The sequence below is a fragment of the Nerophis ophidion genome, linkage group LG03 (assembly GCF_033978795.1).
Source record: "Nerophis ophidion isolate RoL-2023_Sa linkage group LG03, RoL_Noph_v1.0, whole genome shotgun sequence".
Taxonomy (NCBI): domain Eukaryota; kingdom Metazoa; phylum Chordata; class Actinopteri; order Syngnathiformes; family Syngnathidae; genus Nerophis; species Nerophis ophidion.
Window position 1 is genome coordinate 73,068,122 of NC_084613.1, and position 20,924 is coordinate 73,089,045.

Sequence of the window (20,924 nt, forward strand, 5' to 3'; positions counted from 1 at the left end):
TGTTCTAAAAATAGCTCAAATAGCAGCACTTACCAGTGAGCTGCCTCTGTTTTTTTACATTTTATTTATTTACTAGAAAGCTGGTCTCGCTTTCTAAGAGGGACAAAACTCAAATAGAATTTGAAAATCCAAGAAAATATTTTAAAGAGTTGGTCTTCACTTGTTTGAATACATTCATTTATTTTTTTACTTTGCTTCTTATAACTTTCAGAAAGACAATTTTAGAGAAAAAATACAACCTTAAAAATGATTTTAGGATTTTCAAACACATATACCTTTTTACCTTTTAAATTCGTTCTTCTTCTTTCCTGGCAATTTAAATCAATGTTCAAGTATTTTTTTTTTATTATTGTAAAAAATTAATACATTTTAATTTAATTCTTTATTTTAGCTTCTGTTTTTTCGACGAAGAATATTTGTGAAATATTTCCTCAAACTTATGATGAAAATTCAAAAAAATTATTCTGGCAAATCTAGAAAATCTGTGGAATCAAATTTAAATCTTATTTCAAAGTCTTTTGAATTTCTTTTAAAATTTTTGTTCTGGAAAATCTAGAAGAAATAATGATTTGTCTTTGTTAGAAATATAGCTTGGTCCAATTTGTTATATATTCTAACAAAGTCCAGATTGGATTTTAAAACATGTCATCAAAATTCTAAAATTAATGTTAATCAGGAAAAATTACTAATGATGTTCCATAAATTATTTTTTTATTTTTTTCAAAAAGATTCGAATTAGCTAGTTTTTCTATTCATTTTTTTCGGTTGAATTTTGAATTTTAAAGAGTCGAAATTGAAGATAAACTATGTTTTTTTTTCGTGCTTTCTCCTCTTTTAAACCGTTCAATAAAGTGTTTTTTTCATCACTTATTCCCTACAAAAAACCTTCCGTAAAAGGAAAAAAAATGTACGACGGAATGACAGACAGATATACCCTTTTTTTTTATATATATATAAAGATTTATTTATTAAAGGTAAATTGAGCAAATTGGCTATTTCTGGCAATTTATTTAAGTGTGTATCAAACTGGTAGCCCTTCGCATTAATCAGTACCCAAGAAGTAGCTCTTGGTTTCAAAGAGGTTGGTGACCCTTGGTCTAGTCTATATTGCAAGGAGCGGCACCCCGCGGAGATATGATAGCCCAGCATCAGCCATCCCCCAAAAAGGCAAGAACCATCTTGTTAGGAGGCAGCATTCTGTCATGGTGAGCTGCAGCAGGATATCTGCCTGCCTTCGTTTTTTGTAAGCCATGATTAAATGTTTAAACTAAATACTAAATACAATATTTTTAAATTAAAGCAATGTATCAATATTAGTAGGGACCAAATGTCCCTTTGGGACAGAGGACGCTCTTCTATTTCTAAGGTTTTGTTATTATTATACCGCCGCCTGTTTAAGCTGTAATTTGACCCCCTTAACATGCTACAAAAAAATCACCAAATTTAACACACACATCAGGACTGGCAAACATTGCCATCTAATAAAAGAACCAAACCCCAAAACTCAAAATTGTGCTCTAGCGCCCCCTAGGAAAAAACACAGACAAAACTGCTTGTAACGTCGGTTAAGAATGTCCTAGGGACATGAAATAAAAACCTCTATGTAGGTCTGACTTAGACCTACATTTCATGAACTTACATCCTTCAGCAAAAATCAACGGGAAGTTGGCAAAAACCCCTTCAAAACAAAAGTTTCCTAAAAAATGTAATTTTTGCCTCTTTGAGCTGAAATTTGACCCCCTTAAAATGCTTCAAAACTCACCAAACTCGACATACACATCAGGACTGGTGAAAATTGCAATCTAATAAAAAAAAAAAAAATAAAAACTCAAAATTGCACTCTAACGCCCCCTAGGAATAAAACACTGACAAAACTGCTCTTGGGAAGAAAACAGACAAAACCGCTTGCAACTTCCGGTAAGAATGTCGTAGAGACATGAAACAAAAACCTGTATGTAGGTCTCACTTAGACCTACATTTCATTTATTGACATCCTTTAGCAAAAATCAAAAGGAAATTGGCAGTTACCCCTTCCAAACAAAAGTTTTGTAAAAACTGTCCACCTTTTTTCAAACATTATCTCCTCTGAGCGCGTGTGTTGTGTCGACTTCAAACTCGCACAGGAAAGAGATTGAACCCTTCGGATTAAAAGTTGCTCAAAGAGTTTTTCTAACTGCTCCGGTTTGGATTTTACGAGCCTTCAAAGAAATGCTACGCTGATGCTGCTGCCGTCTAAAGATGGCCAGTTAAAAGCAGGAAGCACCAGCGTGACCACACAATGCAGAGAAGGTAGGTATTATTCGGGTACATATATGTTAACTGGGTGAAAGAAGGAGGCACCAGTTTGACTCCAGGATACAGAGAAGGTAGGTAACGTGCAGGTAAAGATATGTTGTCTAGGTGATGGCAGGAAGCACCAGCATGTATGAGTGAAAGAAATAAGCACCAGAGTGACCCCAGGATGGAGGGAAGGTATGTAATGTGCAGGTAAAGATATGTATAATGGGTAAAGGCTGGAAACACCAGCAAAAGTCGGTCCCGTCCATCGCTGCTTGCAGCTTTAATTATCATTAATATTGTTATTATTATAGTTGTGTCTATTAAATTATGGACTGGAGTTATTTTATGTAAACTCTTAACTGTTTTTTAATGACTGATATACTAATTATAGTGTCAGTTTTTACATGTTGCAACATTTTTCAAATGATTATTGACTCTCACATTTGATAATGATGACAGGACTATTGGTTTAGTTAAAAGTTGGGATTGAACAATGTAAAAGGGACAAACGGTAGAAAATGGAGGGATGGATGTTTTACAAGTTTTAACAAATGCAAACATACATACATTTTATTTTAACTTAAAAAAAATATGTATTTTTTTTTTACTAATTTTGGTATATTATGTAAAAAAACAACATTGAGATTATTATTTAAATCATTATTCAGCCGTTGTATTAGAGCTAATGCAGGGGTGTCGAACATACGGCCCTAGGGCCCGATCAGGCACGCGAACAGGTTTGCGAAGTATAAAATTGACCCTGAAATTTTTGAATGAAAGAAACTGCTGTTCTAAAATGTGTCCACTGGATGTCGCAATAGCAATTCTTTGTATGTGATGCTACATATATACAAAATAAACCACATATGTCGAGGAAAATGATCAAACAACATGAATAACATATTGTAATTTGATTTTGATACAATTTTTTTTATCTTGATAGATTGAAAATGAACACCAATGAGTTGACTGATGAACATTATCGAATAATTTTTTCACAAAATATAAAGAACGACAAATAAAGATAGAATAATATTAACCTAAACATGCAAGTTAACAAAAAAAAAAAAAAAAGTCTTTATTTTTATGTTATCATGTCCTGATTTTACCAGTCCAGCCCACTTTGGAGTAGATTTTTCTCCATGTGGCCCCCAATCTAAAATGAGTTTGACACAAAGTGTTTGTACAATAAAGCAGCGGATACAGTAATACTCACAGATAATGTCCATTAGAGGGCACCACATCCATTTTTTGATCAGTACATATGATAAGCAGTATTTCGTACAGCTGGACTTTATCATACTGTGTATGTCAGATGTTTCATATGCACTATATTGAATTATACATCCGTCAAACTAATTTTAGATGGGGGGCCACATGGAGAAAAATCTACTCCCAAGTGGGCCGGACTGGTAAAATCACGGCACGATAACTTAAAAATAAAGACAACTTCAGATTGTTTTGTTTGTTTAGAAATAGAACAAGCACATTCTGAAAATGTACACATCATAATGTTGTTGTTTTTTACACTTACATGTTGTGGTTAATAGTATTCTATTTTTATTTATATTTTCAAAGTAAATGATGTGATAATGTTCATCAGTCAACTCATTGGTGTTAATTTTCAATCTATCAAGATTTTTAAAAAATACACCAAAATCAAATTACAGGATGTTATTTATGTAGTTTGATCACTTTCCTCGATTGGCGCACTAACAATATGTGGTTTATTTTTGTTTACATACATCATCTATAGCAGTGGTCCCCAACCTTTTTGTATCCGCGGACCGGTCAACGCTTAATAATTTGTCCCGCGGCCCGGGAGGGGGGAATCCTTTTTTTTTTTTTCTTTGTCATGAAAAAGGGATGTTTTTGTCATGAAAAAGGGAGGTTTTTGTGGTCGGTGCACTAATTGTAAGTGTATATTGTGTTTTTTATGTTGATTAAAAAAAATAAATAATAATAAATATATATACATATATATTTCTTTTTTAAATGAAAATTAATAAAAAATTATTCTGCGGCCCGGTAGCGGGCCGCGGCCCGGTGGTTGGGGACCACTGATCTCTAGAGATACGAAGAATTGCTATTGTGACATCTAGTGGACACTTTTAGAACAGCAGTTTCTTTCATTCAAAAATTTCCACTCATTTTTATACTTTGCAAACTCATCCCGCGGACCGGATAAAACCTGTTTTCGGGCCGGGCTCGTACGTTTGACACCCCTGATCTAAGGGGTTAATATTACTGTATTACATGTTTTCTTTTTTTTTCAGTTTTTCCTGTACACTGAATGAACTCGTCTTTGGGAATCGAAGTGACGATGCGGTGTCAACGAGGAGGTCCCGACATGGAGTCACAGAGCTACTCAGTGACTGGCATCCTCTCCGCCAGTATCACCGCGTTGTCAGAAGTCATCTAGTCAGTCAGCCGTCTAACGCTGACTATGTCGACTGTCACTTTAAATCACACACGGCGGGACAAAACACTGGAGAAGCGTGTCTCCCGGTGGCTTTTTAGGGAGGGTTGCTCAACAGCGAAACTACAGCACTGGCATTAACTATCTCATGTGCGTTTTAAACTTCCGATATCGATTCGAATGGCATTGTGGGCCACCGCATAGGCCAGGGTTGGGCTACCCAAAACGCTAAAAGAGCCCCATAGGACCAAAAATACAAAAAACTAATCCGTCTGGAGCAGCAAAAAATTAAAAGCCGGATATACAGTAAGTCTTATCGTGAAGGCAACACATGACGTAAGTGTCTATATTACCTAAAATAGCCTACTATCAAAATGACTATGTGTCGCAGGCTGAAGCAAATCTCCCTTGACAGAAATGTTGAAATGTTATTTATTTATTATACACATTTTTACAACATTAGAAACCAATAGTAAATCAGAGACTACTCAGAAGGTGAGATAACTTCTGGAAATGACTGGCTCAGAATGGCCAAAGGTATAGATGTGTGTTTCCATGTTTAAGGATCGGCAGGCTGTTTTCTTTTAATAGATTTAATACAATCTTTGGCAAGCTAGGTACTGTTTGCTGGGGTCTGGAACAACATGGCACACAAACAACTATTTGAAATGCACCCAATATTACATACGGATAATGTGTCATGAGACATGCAAACCAAAATGATATACAAAGAAGATAAAAGTAAAGGATATTAAATTATCTCAAATATACCTACAAAGGAGGCATAATTGTGAGGACTGGTGGGCATGGTAATGCCGGGTTTGTCCCTCCGTGGATGCGTTGACATGAACACAACAAAGGTAGGCTCTTAAAATATTTATTTAACAAAAAGAGAGCTCTGAACAGAAATACTGGAGCTAATCAAAAGGCAAACCAAAAACGCTAGTATGAAAAGTAGGAAATACAAACAGAAAACTAAACTTGGCATGAAAGCACAAACGAGAAAACAAATCATCAGTATGAAAACTGGAATAATCAAGTGGCATAGCATGAGAGCTAGCGAGAATAAACGTAGAAAAAGTAGCAGTCGTCACTTGTTGCATGAGAGCGATTTAAGAACCCAGGAAGAAATGAACAAAGAGGCTGTCTTAAATAGGAGGGTGATTAGACAAAACAGGTGTGTGTGGACCGGGATTGGCAGGTGGACTGATGAGTTACCATGGTGACAGGCTAAACAGGAAATAAACAGTCACTTGACGGAGAGTGATACCAGAAAGGAAAAATAACTAATATGTGTAGATCCGAGCAGCGGATCGCAACAATAATGATGTAATATGTACATTCAGCTAGCCGACATAGCATGTTAGCATCGGTTATCTTGCAGTCATGCAATGACCAAATAAGCTTGATAAGCACTCCACACAATTCAATAACACCAACAAAGCTCACTTTTGAGCATTCACACACAGTATAAAAGGTTTGGTGGACAAAATGAGACAAAGAATGAGTGGCATAAAATATGTCTTTCTCTGGCATCACTGAATAAAGTTATGCATGTTAACAAACTACGGTGAGTTCAAGGACCGCCAAAATTAGTAGGGCAAAACGGTGCTCGCCAAATACTCTCATCAGAGAATCGTGTTTGATATAAACACTGGCATTTCTAATAATTAGGGAGGTTTGTGTCATGTTGTCCTCCTACAGAAACCCTAATAAAACATTGTGGAGAGACGGAGCCGACGGGCCGACGGCGGCGTAAGGCAAGCCGTAGTCCTATTCAAGATGGAGGCCAGGAGGCGGAATATACGGCGGAACGGAGAGGCGGGGCGTGCCTGGAGCGACGCTGCAGTAATCAGAACCAGGTGTGTGACACACACACCGGTTCTCAATCTGTGCATCTCCTCCTGCTGTATAAAAGGGGACAAGTAGGAGCGATCGAGAGAGAAGGAGTAGGAGAACCACCCGCAGAAGCAGACAAGCGCAAAGCACCGAGAGCGAGCCGAACACAACGACAAAGGCGCGGCAGACTGAAGGCGAGAGAGGAGCGAGCAGGAGCGGAGCGCTGAAAAGCGATCCGATCGAAAGACAAAAGATTTATTGAAAAGCAAGATGTCCTTCCTCTATGGCCCATGCAACCCGCACTATGGCGGCAGGAAGCCGTTCACAAACATTTCAATTTTTTAACCCCCCCATCTTTTTCTATTTTCATACATTTTTGAAAAAGCTCCAGGGAGCCACAAGGATGGTGCTAAAGAGCCACATGCGGCATGTTGCAGACCCCTATCATAGGCAATCTATCGAGTACATGACGCACGAGAAGATCTGCACAATTTCAAAATTCCACTCACTTGTTGCAGAGAAGGAACATGTAAGAAAGAACACTCATTCCATCTTAATAAAACCCATAGTCACTACTAAAAACTTTCCTTGGCAACTTGAGTTCAAGGGGCAGAGAAAGGACAGGGGAATTTATCAGGGGCAAAGAAACCCTCTACATCAGTGGTTCTTAACCTGGGTTCGATCGAACCCTAGGGGTTCGGTGAGTCGACCTGATGGGTTCGGCCGAGGTCAAAACACACCCGACTCTTCCCTGTTGGCGTATTACGGATACGGCAACAGCTGATTGATTTGCAGGTGTGTAATTTGTTGTGAGTTTATGCACTGTCTTGGTTTTTTTGTTTGAACAAGGTGATGTTCATGCACGGTTCAATTTGTGCACCAGTAAAATAAACATGGTAACACTTTAGTATAGGGAACATATTCACCATTAATTAGTTGCTTATTAACATGCAAATTAGTCACATTATGGCTCTTAACTAGTCATTAAGTACTAATTATTGCCTTATTCGGCATGGCCTTATTATAACCCTGATTGATTGATTGATACTTTTATTAGTAGATTGCACAGTACAGTACAATTGACCACTAAATGGTAACACCCGAATAAGTTGTTCAACTTGTTTAAGTCGGGGTCCACGTTAATCCATTTTCTACCGCTTATTCCCTTTCGGGGTCGCAGGGGGCGCTGGCGCCTATCTCAGCTACAATCGGGCGGAAGGCGGGGTACACCCTGGACAAGTCGCCACCTCATCGCAGGGCCAACACAGATAGACAGACAACATTCACACTCACATTCACACACTAGGGCCAATTTAGTGTTGCCAATCAACTTATCCCCAGGTGCATGTCTTTGGAGGTGGGAGGAAGCCGGAGTACCCGGAGGGAACCCACGCATTCACGGGGAGAACATGCAAACTCCACACAGAAAGATCCCGAGCCTGGATTTGAACCCAGGACTGCAGGACCTTCGTATTGTGAGGCAGACGCACTAACCCCTCTTCCACCGTGAAGCCTCCACGTTAATCAATTCATGGTAATCCTAACCCTGACCCTAACCTTACGGAATAACTCTAAATTAAGTCTTTATTACTTAGAATATGTTCCCCTAGTGTCCAAATAACTCTAAATTAAGTCTTTGTTACTTATAATATGTTCCCCATACTAAAGTGTTACCAAAAACATACAACTTTGTCTTGAATTTGAAAAAATAAAAAAATAATTAAAAAAAATTCACTAAAGAAGGGTTCGGTGAATGCACATATGAAACTGGTGGGGTTCGGTACCTCCAACAAGGTTAAGAACCACTTCTCTACATACAGTCGTGGTCAAAAGTTTACATACACCTGTAGAGAACATAATGTCATGGCTGTCTTGAGTTTCCAATCATTTTTACAACTCTTATTGTTGCGATCTGCTGCTCAGATCTTCACATGTTTGTTTTTTCATTCTCAGTCTGACCCGTTTATGTCCTGTTTTTGTCCATCACTATGGTTACACATCAGTTCACCTGCTGCTCACGCCCCGCACACCCGCTACAGATAATCACCGTCACTTTATAAGCCGTCCTCTTTTGTTTGTTCAGCCTGGGTTCATGATTTGCTTTTCACGCAACAAGTTACGCCTGCACTCTATATCGTATGTATATTCTCGCTAAGCTTTTCACGCTAGCCATTCATTGTTCATTCCAGTTCTCATGCGGAAGTTTTTGTTTTACTGTTTTATGTGTCTACGTGCCAGTTTATTTCTCATTGTTGTATATCCTAGCTTTTAGGCTAGCGTCCTTTGTTTGTTTTATTCTACTGGCTCTAGCATTTTTGTTATATAGCTCTTTTGGTTATTTAAAGAAATTTTGTATATCTTACCTTTGCTGTGTTCACTTGACGCATCCTCGAGGGAATCGAACCCGGCATCACAATGCCGAACCGGCGTAACACTTGTTTTTTTGTGAAAGAGTGATTGTACTGTACTGTACCTTTTACTAGATCCCTGGAGTCATTATTGTAGACGCCCTGAGCCACTGGAAAAATCGCAGTTTATCCAATGTTGACCTAAAATGTAAACAAGATAAATAAATTTAAAAAAGAAGGCGTTTAATCAACTCTTCCCTTTCAAGGGTGACTCAGTTTCTAGTTTACGTGTCACTTTTTGAACTATGAGGCCAGAAACATCGGCTCCCACATAAACACTTTTATTTATCATCCCGTTCCAAGTTTTGCGTATCGTCGTGTGTTGCAATGAAGTAGCGGACTGTGAAGAGCAAAGGGAATGCAGACGTACAGAAACCGTTCGTTATGGTCTTTTAGTCCAGTGGTGCTCAACCTTTTTTTCAGTGATGTACCCCCTGTGAACATTTTTTTGATTCAAGTACTCCCTAATCAGAGCAAAGCGTTTTTGGTTGAAAAAAAAGAGATAAAGAAGTAAAATACAGCACTATGTCATCAGTTTATGATTTATTAAATTGTATAACGGTGCACAATATTGCTCATTTGTAGTGGTCTTTCTTGAACTGTTTGGAATTAAAGATATACAAATAACTAAAAACTTGTGGAAAAATAAACAAGTGATTCAATTGTAAATAAAAAATTCTACACATTGAAGTAATTATCAACTTAAAGTGCCCTCTTTGGAGATTGTAATAGAGATCCATTTGGATTCATCAACTTAATTCTAAACATTTCTTCACAAAAAAAGAAATGTTTAACGTCAATATTTATGGAACATGTCCACAAAAAAAATAGCTGTCAACACTGAATATTGCATTTCTTTTCACAGTTTATGAACTTACATTCATATTTTGTTGAAGTATTATTCAATACGGCTTCACGGTGGCAGAGGGGTTAGTGCGTCTGCCTCACAATACGAAGGTCCTGCAGTCCTGGGTTCAAATCCAGGCTCGGGATCTTTCTGTGTGGAGTTTGCATGTTCTCCCCGTGAATGCGTGGGTTCCCTCCGGGTACTCCGGCTTCCTCCCACTTCCAAAGACATGCACCTGGGGATAGGTTGATTGGCAACACTAAATTGGCCCTAGTGTGTGAATGTGAGTGTGAATGTTGTCTATCTGTGTTGACCCTGTGATGATGTGGCGACTTGTCCAGGGTGTACCCCGCCTTCCGCCCGATTGTAGCTGAGATAGGCGCCAGCGCCCCCCGCGACCCCGAAAGGGAATAAGCGGTAGAAAATGGATGGATGGATTATTCAATACATATATTTATAAAGGATTTTCGAATTGTTGCTATTTCTAGAATATTGTAAAAAAAATTCACGTACCCTTTGGCATACCTTCAAAATACCCCCAGGGGTACGCGTACCCCTTTTTGAGAACCACTGTTTTAGTCAATAACTGCAAGTATAGCGTTAGCGGGTGGTCTGTGGGTCTTCTGCCGGTTTGCAGAGCCAGACTAAAGCGACTGAGCTTTCCTTGGAACACGTGTGTTTCCATGACAGCCATTAGTGGCGTCTAACATTTTTTTCTTTTCTTTTTTTAAACCCAGAGGTTGGCTTGGTTCTGTCTACTATGAGCTCCCTCTCAGGCTTGATTCTGGAGGACAGCTGTAAAAACAGCACAACAAAGCGTGCCAGGAACCAGGGGCGGCCCGCCGTCTCGAAAAGACTTATGAAAGAAGCCACAAGGGTGGGATCGGCTGCTTGTGATCAAGACGAGCGCCTGCAAAGAACGTTGGGAGAGAGTGTTTTGGAAGAGATGCACGAGCCTGACCGCCCCCTTAACCACATGTTTTGGTGCTGCAATATGCCCCATTACACACCAGTGAGACCTAACACGAGACACCGGTTCCAGAATAAGTCCGGGGACTTTCAGGCTATCACAATGAACATATGTCGAGTTGGTGCAAAAATAAAGTACAGCATTCAACTTCAACTGCTCAAAGATACTACTACGTATGCAAAGTATTAGGTTGTATAAGTCAGGGGTTTTCAGGAAGCCTCGCCTAAAATAACAGATCACATTTGGGGTCTTCCCTAAGCCGGGTAACTTTTATTTTCTGAAGCACATTTTGTGGAATTCTCTGTACACCCCATATCTCTCTCTCTCTCTCTTTAGGAACTAAAAATCTTCATTTTGCCTCTGACATACAATGGGTCTGGGGCTGTTTTATTCAGTCATTGGTGGAGCATAATATTGTTTTTTTTGTTTTGTTTTTTTAATATTGTTTTTAACATTGCTGTGCAGCACTTTGGAAACGTTGTTTAAATGTGCTATATAAATAAAGTGGATTGGATCGGATTGGTTGGGGAGGAGACCCTGCCCCAAGTGGAGGAGTTCAAGTACCTAGGAGTCTTGTTCACGAGTGGGGGAAGAGTGGATCGTGAGATCGACAGGCGGATCGGTGCGGCGTCTTCAGTAATGCGGACGTTGTATTGATCCGTTGTGGTGAAGAAGGAGCTGAGCCGGAAGGCAAAGCTCTCAATTTACCGGTCGATCTACGTTCCCATCCTCACCTATGGTCATGAGCTTTGGGTCATGACCGAAAGGATAAGATCACGGGTACAAGCGGCCGAAATGAGTTTCCTCCGCCGGGTGGCGGGGCTCTCCCTTAGAGATAGGGTGAGAAGCTCTGCCATCCGGGAGGAACTCAAAGTAAAGCCGCTGCTCCTCCACATCGAGAGGAGCCAGATGAGGTGGTTCGGGCATCTGGTCAGGATGCCACCCGAACGCCTCCCTAGGGATGTGGTTAGGGCACGTCCAGCTTGTAGGAGGCCACGGGGAAGACCCAGGACACGTTGGGAAGACTATGTCTCCCGGCTGGCCTGGGAACGCCTCGGGATCCCCCGGGAAGAGCTAGACGAAGTGGCTGGAGATAGGGAAGTCTGGGCTTCCCTGCTTAGGCTGCTGCCCCCGTGACCCGACCTCGGATAAGCGGAAGATGATGGATGGATGGATGGCAAGCTAAATGATGTCCCTGCCTCCGTGCAGTCTCCTTCTCCACTGTACCGTTACAACTTTTATAAATTACCTTATTTAACGAGTTTTGTTTCTAATGTTGTGGTCAGTGAGTGGATGCTTGAATCCATGCTACATGTGTTACGTAACGATTTATGTTCCATTGTAAATGTCCTGTTGAGTTCAAGTTTTGGTTTCTTTTTGTTTATTGTGGGACTAGCACCCGACTGTCACACAACGTACTTAATCATCCAAAAAGATTTACCAACTGTGATGTTTTGATTGTGTTCCTTATCTCAAGCTACAACTGGGGAAAAACAAGAACATTCCAGCGGAAGGACAGGAAGTCTCATGTTAAATGGCGCCATTTCTGGAGAAACGAGTCAAAACCAAGTTCTGAGAGACACCCTCTATGAGTCAAAGATCTGTTTAATTATTCATCAAACGTATTAGAGGCTTTTTCAAAGCGTCTTTGCCACATGATTTCACGACCGCACTTCCTGTACTTTATTGCGTCATGCACTTCCGAAGTGGTTCTCACACATTATCAACGACTCCCAAACTGGAACCCAATGCTAGTTTGAAAACAAAGTTCTGTTTCAGTGTGCATTAGCCCTAATGAGCTGCACTCTGAAATCATCGTGATGATTGGATTGCGGCGATGTTTGTCCAAATGTTAACAGCTGAGATCGATCACTCATGATCACGTTCATGTTTGACGATGGAGGAGCAGTGATGATTGGAAAGTGACGATACTTAGGAAGTAGAGGAACAGCGTTTATATTTTCTCAATATGCAGTGTTGTATTGTTCACAGTTAGTATTGTAAATCCCACATGCTCTAGTTTTATCTACATTCTGTAAAGAATCTGGGTATTATCTTCGACCCAACTCTCTCCTTTGAGGCACACATTAAAAGCGTTACTAAAACGGCCTTCTTTCATCTCCGTAATATCGCAAAAATTCGCTCCATTTTGTCCACTAATGACGCTGAGATCATTATCCATGCGTTTGTTACGTCTCGCCTCGATTACGGTAACGTATTATTTTCGGGTCTCCCCATGTCTAGCATTAAAAGATTACAGTTGGTACAAAATGCGGCTGCTAGACTTTTGACAAGAACAAGAAAGTTTGATCACATTACGCCTGTACTGGCTCACCTGCACTGGCTTCCTGTGCACTTAAGATGTGACTTTAAGGTTTTACTACTTACGTATAAAATACTACACGGTCTAGCTCCAGCCTATCTTGCCGATTGTATTGTACCATATGTCCCGGCAAGAAATCTGCGTTCAAAGGACTCCGGCTTATTAGTGATTCCCAGAGCCCCAAAAAAGTCTGCGGGCTATAGAGCGTTTTCCGTTCGGGCTCCAGTACTCTGGAATGCCCTTCCGGTAACAGTTCGGGATGCTAACTCAGTAGAAGCATTTAAGTCTCACCTTAAAACTCATTTGTATACTCTAGCCTTTAAATAGATTCCATTTTTAGACCAGTTGATCTGCCGTTTCTTTTCTTTTTCTCCTCTGTCCCACTCTCCCTTGTGGAGGGGGTCCGGTTTGGTGGCCATGGATGAAGTACTGGCTGTCCAGAGTCGGGACCCAGGATGGACCGCTCGCCTGTGTATCGGCTGGGGACATCTCTGAGCTGCTGATCCGCCTCCGCTTGGGATGGTTTCCTGTTGGCTCCACTATGGACGGGACTCTCGCTACTGTGTTGGATCCACTTTGGAGTGAACTCTCACGGTTGTGTTGGATCCACTATGGATTGAACTTTCACAGTATCATGTTAGACCCGCTCGACATCCATTGCTTTTGGTCCCATAGAGGGGAGAGCGATTTGGACTTGAAGAGGTGGGGAGCGAACCTGCAACCTTCAGGTTTCTGGCATGGCCGCTCTACCCACTACGCCATGCCGCCCGTTGTAGGAATCTACCTCCGTCAAACTCTCTATCAGGTATTTTTGCTGTGTAAACAACTCTTTTCGTGCCTGGTCTGCATGAAGCAGAGTTTGTATGTTGTTCAAAAGTGCAGATTTTAACCATTTGAATCATTTTTATATAAAATATCCAGCGGGCCTCACTCAAATGTTAATTATGTTGTATTACGCCAAGGTAGCCCAGTTAACTGCCTTTTTGATGCTGTTTTGCAAGACCCATGTCACCTGAGATCGGTAGGTCGTGAGGTCAAACCCCGGCCGAGTCAGACAGAAGACTATAGAAATGGGACCCATTACCTCCCTGCTTGGCACTCAGCATCAAGGGTTGGAATTGGGGGTTAAATCACCATAGATGATTCCCGGGCGCGGCACCGCTGCTGCTCACTGCTCCCCTCACCTCCCAGGGGGTGATCAAGGGGATGGGTCAAATGCAGAGGACAAATTTCACCACACCTACAGCGTGTGTGACAATCATTGGTACTTTAACTTAACTTTAACTGTGTCACATGACTTCAACCTTGACATCTCATTGGCTGGTTCTGAAACAGGATCAATTGCTTAAGTCTCAACTTACCGGAAGTGAGTCTTGCTTTTTGAGACTGTGAATTTTTTCGACACGATTAGTCAGCACTGAATTTTTATATGGTTTCAGGTGTAATGGAAAGGAGGCTACGCCGGATAGTCGAACCTCGGATTCAGGAGGAACAGTGTGGTTTTCGTCCTGGTCGTGGAACCGTGGACCAGCTCTATACTCTCGGCAGGGTTCTTGAGGGTGCATGGGAGTTTGCCCAACCAGTCTACATGTGCTTTGTAGACTTGGAGAAGGCATTCAACCGTGTCCCTCGGGAAGTCCTGTGGGGAGTGCTCAGAGAGTATGGGGTATTGGACTGTCTTATTGTGGCGGTCCGCTCCCTGTATGATCAGTGTAAGAGCTTGGTCCGCATTGCCGGCAGTAAGTCAGACACGTTTCCACTGCGGGTTGGACTCCCCCAAGGCTGTTCTTTGTCACCGATTCTGTTCATAACTTTTATGGACAGAATTTCTAGGCACAGTGAAGGCGTTGAAGGGTTCCGGTTTGGTGTCCGCTGGATTAGGTCTCTGCTTTTTGCGGATGATCTGGTCCTGATGGCTTCATCTGGCCGGGATCTTCAACTCTCACTGGATCGGTTCGCAGCAGCGTGTGAAGCGACCAGAATGAGAATCAGCACCTACAAGTCCGAGTCCATGGTTCTCACCCGGAAAACGGTGGAGTACCATCTCCGGGTTGGGGAGCAGACCCTGCCCCAAGTGGAGGAGTTCATGGTTCTCACCCGAAAACGGTGGAGTACCATCTCCGGGTTGGGGAGCAGACCCTGCCCCAAGTGGAGGAGTTCATGGTTCTCACCCGAAAACGGTGGAGTACCATCTCCGGGTTGGGGAGGAGACCCTGCCCCAAGTGGAGGAGTTCAAGTACCTCAGAGTCTTGTTCACGAGTGAGGAAAGAGTGAATCGTGAGATCGACAGGCGGTTCGGTGCGGCGTCTTCAGTAATGCGGACGTTGTACCGATCCGTTGTGGTGAAGAAGGAGCTGAGCCGGAAGGCAAAGCTCTGAATTTACCGGTCGATCTACGTTCCCATCCTCACCTATGGTCATGAGCTTTGGGTCATGACCGAAAGGATAAGATCACGGGTACAAGCGGCCGAAATGAGTTTTCTCCGCCGGGTGGCGGGGCTCTCCCTTAGAGATAGGGTGAGAAGCTCTGCTATCCGAGAGGAACTCAAAGTAAAGCCGCTGCTCCTCCACATCGAGAGGAGCCAGATGAGGTGGCTCGGACTTTGAAAAACACATAATTTTAGTTTTGTTAGAATTGAGTACAGTCTTACTTGATGAAAACATATCTGAAAAACATCAAAAGCAGATAGCAGACCTTCTGTGTTGGGGTGTAGATCCATTTATCCATCCATCCATCCATCTTCTACCGCTTGTCCCGTTCAGGGTCAGAGTAAATAAAATGCCACCTAATATGGATCCCCGGGGGGACATGGTTTTAATAGACAAGTTTGAACACTGATTGTCCACATCGGGAGGAACCAGATGACGTGGTTTGGGCATCTGGTCAGGATGCCACCAGAACGCCTCCCTAGGCCGTACGTTTGACAAAATATTATTTTGTTGGTTCTATGCTCTCTTGTCAAAGAAAACGTTGGTTTTTGTACGGCAACCACACAACATATGCAAAATTTTCCACATAAAGTGAAATATTTGAAATAATTGAAGCCTTGTATAGGGCTTCACGGTGGCAGAGGGGTTAGTGCGTCTGCCTCACAATACGAAGGTCCTGCAGTCCTGGGTTCAATTCCAGGCTGAGGATCTTTGTGTGGAGTTTGCATGTCCTCCCCGTGAATGCGTGGGTTCCCTCCGGGTACTCCGGCTTCCTCCCACTTCCAAAGACATGCACCTGGGGATAGGTTGATTGGCAACACTAAATTGGCCCTAGTGTGTGAATGTGAGTGTGAATGTTGTCTGTCTATCTGTGTTGGCCCTGCAATGAGGTGGCGACTTGTCCAGGGTGTACCCCGCCTTCCGCCCGATTGTACCTGAGATAGGGGCCAGCGCCCCCCGCGACCCTGAAAGGGAATAAGCGGTAGAAAATGGATGGATGGATGGAGCCTTGTATAGGTCGATAGTTCATTATAACATTGATTTTTTTTTTGAGCAATGGCAAAAAAAAAGAAAAATAAAGAAATACAAAAAAACTTGCAACTTTTTCTTGTTAGATTTCACCTCATTCTACATTTTTTAATGTTTTTTTTTGTTGGTTTTTTTGCAATTGCATTTCCAAAATTTGTGGCGGGCCGGTAAACTATTAGCTGCGGGCCTCACTTTTGGACACACCTGGTGTACATTAACAACAACCTAAGGCCACCACTGTTTAAAAGCACAATTGTTTATGAGCTTATTATGAGTGAGTTACAACTACCAAAGTACAGAACCACAAATAAATCAATCAATCAATCAATGTTTACTTATTTTGCCCTAAATAACAAGTGTCTCAAAGGGCTGCGCAAGCCACAACGACATCCTCGGCTCAGATCCCACATCAGGGCAAGGAAAAAACTCAACCCAATGGGACAATGAGAAACCTTGGAAGGGACTGCAGATGTGGGGCCCCCCCATGGGCGACCGTTGCAATGGAAGTCGAGTGAATCTAGCATAATATTGTGAGAGTCCAGTCCATATTGGATCTAACATAATAGGGAGAGTCCAGTCCATATTGGATCTAACATAATAGGGAGAGTCCAGTCCATAGTGGGACCATCCCGATCGGGGACAGGGACAAGTTTGCTCCACAAGTCGAGTCAGCCTGAAGCAAGGTGGGAGTAAATGTGTGCAGAACATTAGGTAAAGTGGAAAAAGTTTCTAAGTGAAGGAAGTATGGTGTTCGGGACACTTTTATAAATTACCTCATTCAACGGGTGTTGTTTCTAATGTTGTGGTCAGTGAGTGGATGCTTGAGTCCATGGTACATGCGTTACGTAACGATTTATGTTCCATTGTTTAGGTATTTGACTTTCCAAGCAATGAATTAAGCTCTAAGGGAAATGTCCTATGGAGTTGAAGTTTTTGTTTCGTTTAGTTTATTCTGGGACTTACACTCGACTGACACACAAAGTACTCAATCACCCAAAGGATTTACCAACTGTGAAGTTTTGATTGTGTTCCTTATCTCAAGCTACAACTGGGGAAAAGAAAGAGAAAACAAACCACCCAGCGGAACGACAGGAAGTCTCTAGTTTAATGGCGCCATTTCTAAAGAAACGAGGTGAAAACCAACTTCTGAGAGACACCCTCTATGAGTCAAAGATCTGTTTAATTATTCATCAAATGTATTAAGAGGCTTTTTTGAAGCATCTTAGCCACATGATTTCACGACCGCACTTTCTGTACTCTGTCGTGGTCATTCACTTCCGAAGTGGTTCCCACAAATTATGGACGACTCCCAAACTGCAAATCGATGCTAACTTGAAAACAAAGTTTTGTTTCAGTGTGCACTAGCACTAATGGTTGAAAAGCAGCGTTGTTTGTCCAAATGTTAAAGGGGAACATTATCACCAGACTTATGTGTCAATATATACCTTGATGGTGCAGAAAAAAGACCATACATTTTTTTAACCGATTTCCAAACTCTAAATGGGTGAATTTTGGCGAATTAAACGCCTTTAAGTTTATCGCTCTCTGAACGACGACGTCAGAACGTGACGTCACATCGGTCGTCAATGCCATTTTTCCCTACCACATCACACGCATCGAGTCAAATCAGCTCTGTTATTTTCCGCTTTTTCGACTGTTTGCCGGTACTTTGGAGACATCATGCCTCGTCGGTGTGTTGTCGGAGGGTGTAACAACACGATCAGGGACGGATTCAAGTTGATTTACGTAGAATGTGCATCGATTAGCATGCCATGCTAATCGATGCTAACATGCTATTTAGGCTAGCGGTGTGCGTTATGCCTCATTTGTAGCTATATTTACATCCAGCTTTTCCCTCCTTCCACATTCAATGCCAGACAAACACTTAACAATCGACGGATTTAAGTTGTTCCAGTGTCTAGAGATGCGTAAGTCCCTCGTTTGGTTTTTACCGGCGATGCTACGACAGAGATGGCACAGAGATGACAAGAATGTCTGGATATCCTGCGACACTCAAAGCAGATGCATTCCCAACGATAAAGAAATCACAAAGGTGAGTTTTGTTGATGTTATTGACTTATGTGCTAATCAGACATATTTGGTCGCGGCATGACTGCCAGCTAATCGATGCTAACATGCTATTTAGGCTACCTGTATGTACATTTGTAGTTGTATTTGCATCCAGCGTTTCCTTCCACCCACATTTAATGCCAAACAAACACTTACCAATCAACAGATTTAAGTTGATCCAGTGTCAATTCGAAAGTCCTGATCGGTTGGTCTGTACATTTTACCGGCGATGCTAACGCAAAGATGGCCGAATAGCGTCAATAGTTATTCGCCCAATAGCTTCAGTTTCTTCTTCAATTTCGTTTTCGCTATCTGCCTCCATACTCCAACCATCTGTTTCAATACATGCGTAATCTGTTGAATCGCTTAAGCCGCTGAAATCCGAGTCTGAATCCGAGCTAATGTCGCTATATCTTGCTGTGGTATCCGCCATTGTTTGTTTGTATTGGCAGCACTGTATGACGTCACAGGGAAATGGATAGTGGCATCGCAAATAGCGAAAGTCAAGCACTTTAAAGCTTTTTTTCGGGATATTCCGGGAGATGTAAAATTTTGAAAAAAAACTTCGAAAAATAAAATAAGCCACTGGGAACTGATTTTTATTGATTTTAACCCTTCTGAAATTGTGATAATGTTCCCCTTTAACGGCTGAGAACGATCACTCATGATCACGTTCATGCTTGACGATGGAGGAGCAGTGATGATTCAAAAGTGATCATTAGGAAGTAGAGGAGCAACGTTTATATTTCCTCAATATTCGGTAATACCCACATGCTCTAGTTGTATGTACATTGTGACTGGCATGCAATTCAGTAAAAAAAAAAAAGTGTATTTCATTTCTTAAATGGTTTGTTTAGTTAAATTAGACACATTGAATAAGACACTCAGAATATACATGGCGATACAAAATGTGGGATTGACAACACTAACTATGAATAAAACAATGGACATTGAGAATACTGTAAATCAACTTTGCTCCTCTACTTGCCAGAACACCACCCAGATCAACACTTTTTAATAATCAAACAAGAACGAAGATGCAACAAACACGGCGAAACATTAACACCAAGAGTAATAACATCTACTTATTCGTAAAAAAAAAAATCACTGTTCTGCAGAACTTTGTTGTCGGGGCGGTATACCTCGGTTGGTAGAGTGGCCGTGCCAGCAACTTGAGGGGTTACAGGTTTGACCCCCGCTTTCGCCATCCTAGTCACTGCCGTTGTGTCCTTGGGCAAGACACTTTACCCACCTGCTCCCAGTGCCACCCACATGTAACTTAGATATCGGGTTTCACTATGTAAAAGCACTTTGAGTAACTAGAGAAAAAGCGCTATATAAATATTATTCACTTCACTAATTTACTGTGGTAGGAATCTGCCTCCGTCAAACTCTCTATTAGGTATTTTTGCTCTGTCAACAAGCCCCGCCTACTCTGGTCGTGCGTGGTCTGCATGAAGCAAAAGTGCATATTTTTTTTAACCATCAGATTTTAACCACCATCACTCGGACTCGAGTGATAGTAATTTACTAGGCCTGCCTGGTAAATGCTCAATCATGAAACTAAAACTACTCAACTCCTGAAGACTGACCAAAGCACAACAGAGAGGGAACACGACATCTTCGGTAGAGCTACATAGTCAATGCATAACACTCAGCATTTCTCAGGATTCTGTATGTAGATTTAGATTTATTGGTCCCCGTTGGAGAAATTCATTTTCACTGCCGTACATTTTAACATATAGACATAACACATCACAAAACAAAAATAACAAAAAGACATCATACATGACCAAAACATTAACAGGCTTTGTCAGACGGGTCGGCCAGGCCTGATTAAGGGCGGCTATAGCTGCAGGGATAAGATTTTTCCCGAGGCGGGCCCTCCGGAATTTTATGGTTCTGTACCTGTGCCCTGATGGTAGTGGGTGTTACGTTCCAGATGGCTCGAAGTCTAGGGATCAAAGGGGAACGCAACATAAAAGTGTATAAATCAAATGAGTTGTAAATTAAAGACACTGAAGCCAAGAATTGAAAACAAAAACTAGTGTATTGAAAAGTGACCAGGTGGTGGGGCGGGTACAACAAGGACACAACGCTAGCCTAGCTTGGGTCTACTGGTGCTGTCAAAGAATTGAACAAAACATACCAAAATACACCTCTAGAAAAGAAAGGTAAGCTGACTAACTAAAGCTTTTTAATTAGCATAAACCTGACTACTCTAACCAAAGAGGGGGTCCAAAACATACAAGGGTGACCACTAAGCCTGGTGTCTCTATACACAAACATTTATCCCACGTGTGTAGTGTA

The 20,924-nt window shown here is 41.7% G+C and overlaps 1 long non-coding RNA gene across 1 annotated transcript in view; it reads right to left on the minus strand.

Annotated features, from left to right (window-relative positions):
• Positions 1–20,924, minus strand: part of LOC133550035 (uncharacterized) — a 262,035-nt gene that overhangs the window by 99,135 nt on the left and 141,976 nt on the right. Inside the window, exon 2 of the long non-coding RNA XR_009806222.1 lies at positions 9,012–9,087. This is a non-coding gene — a long non-coding RNA (uncharacterized LOC133550035). The remainder of the gene's footprint in view (positions 1–9,011; positions 9,088–20,924) is intronic.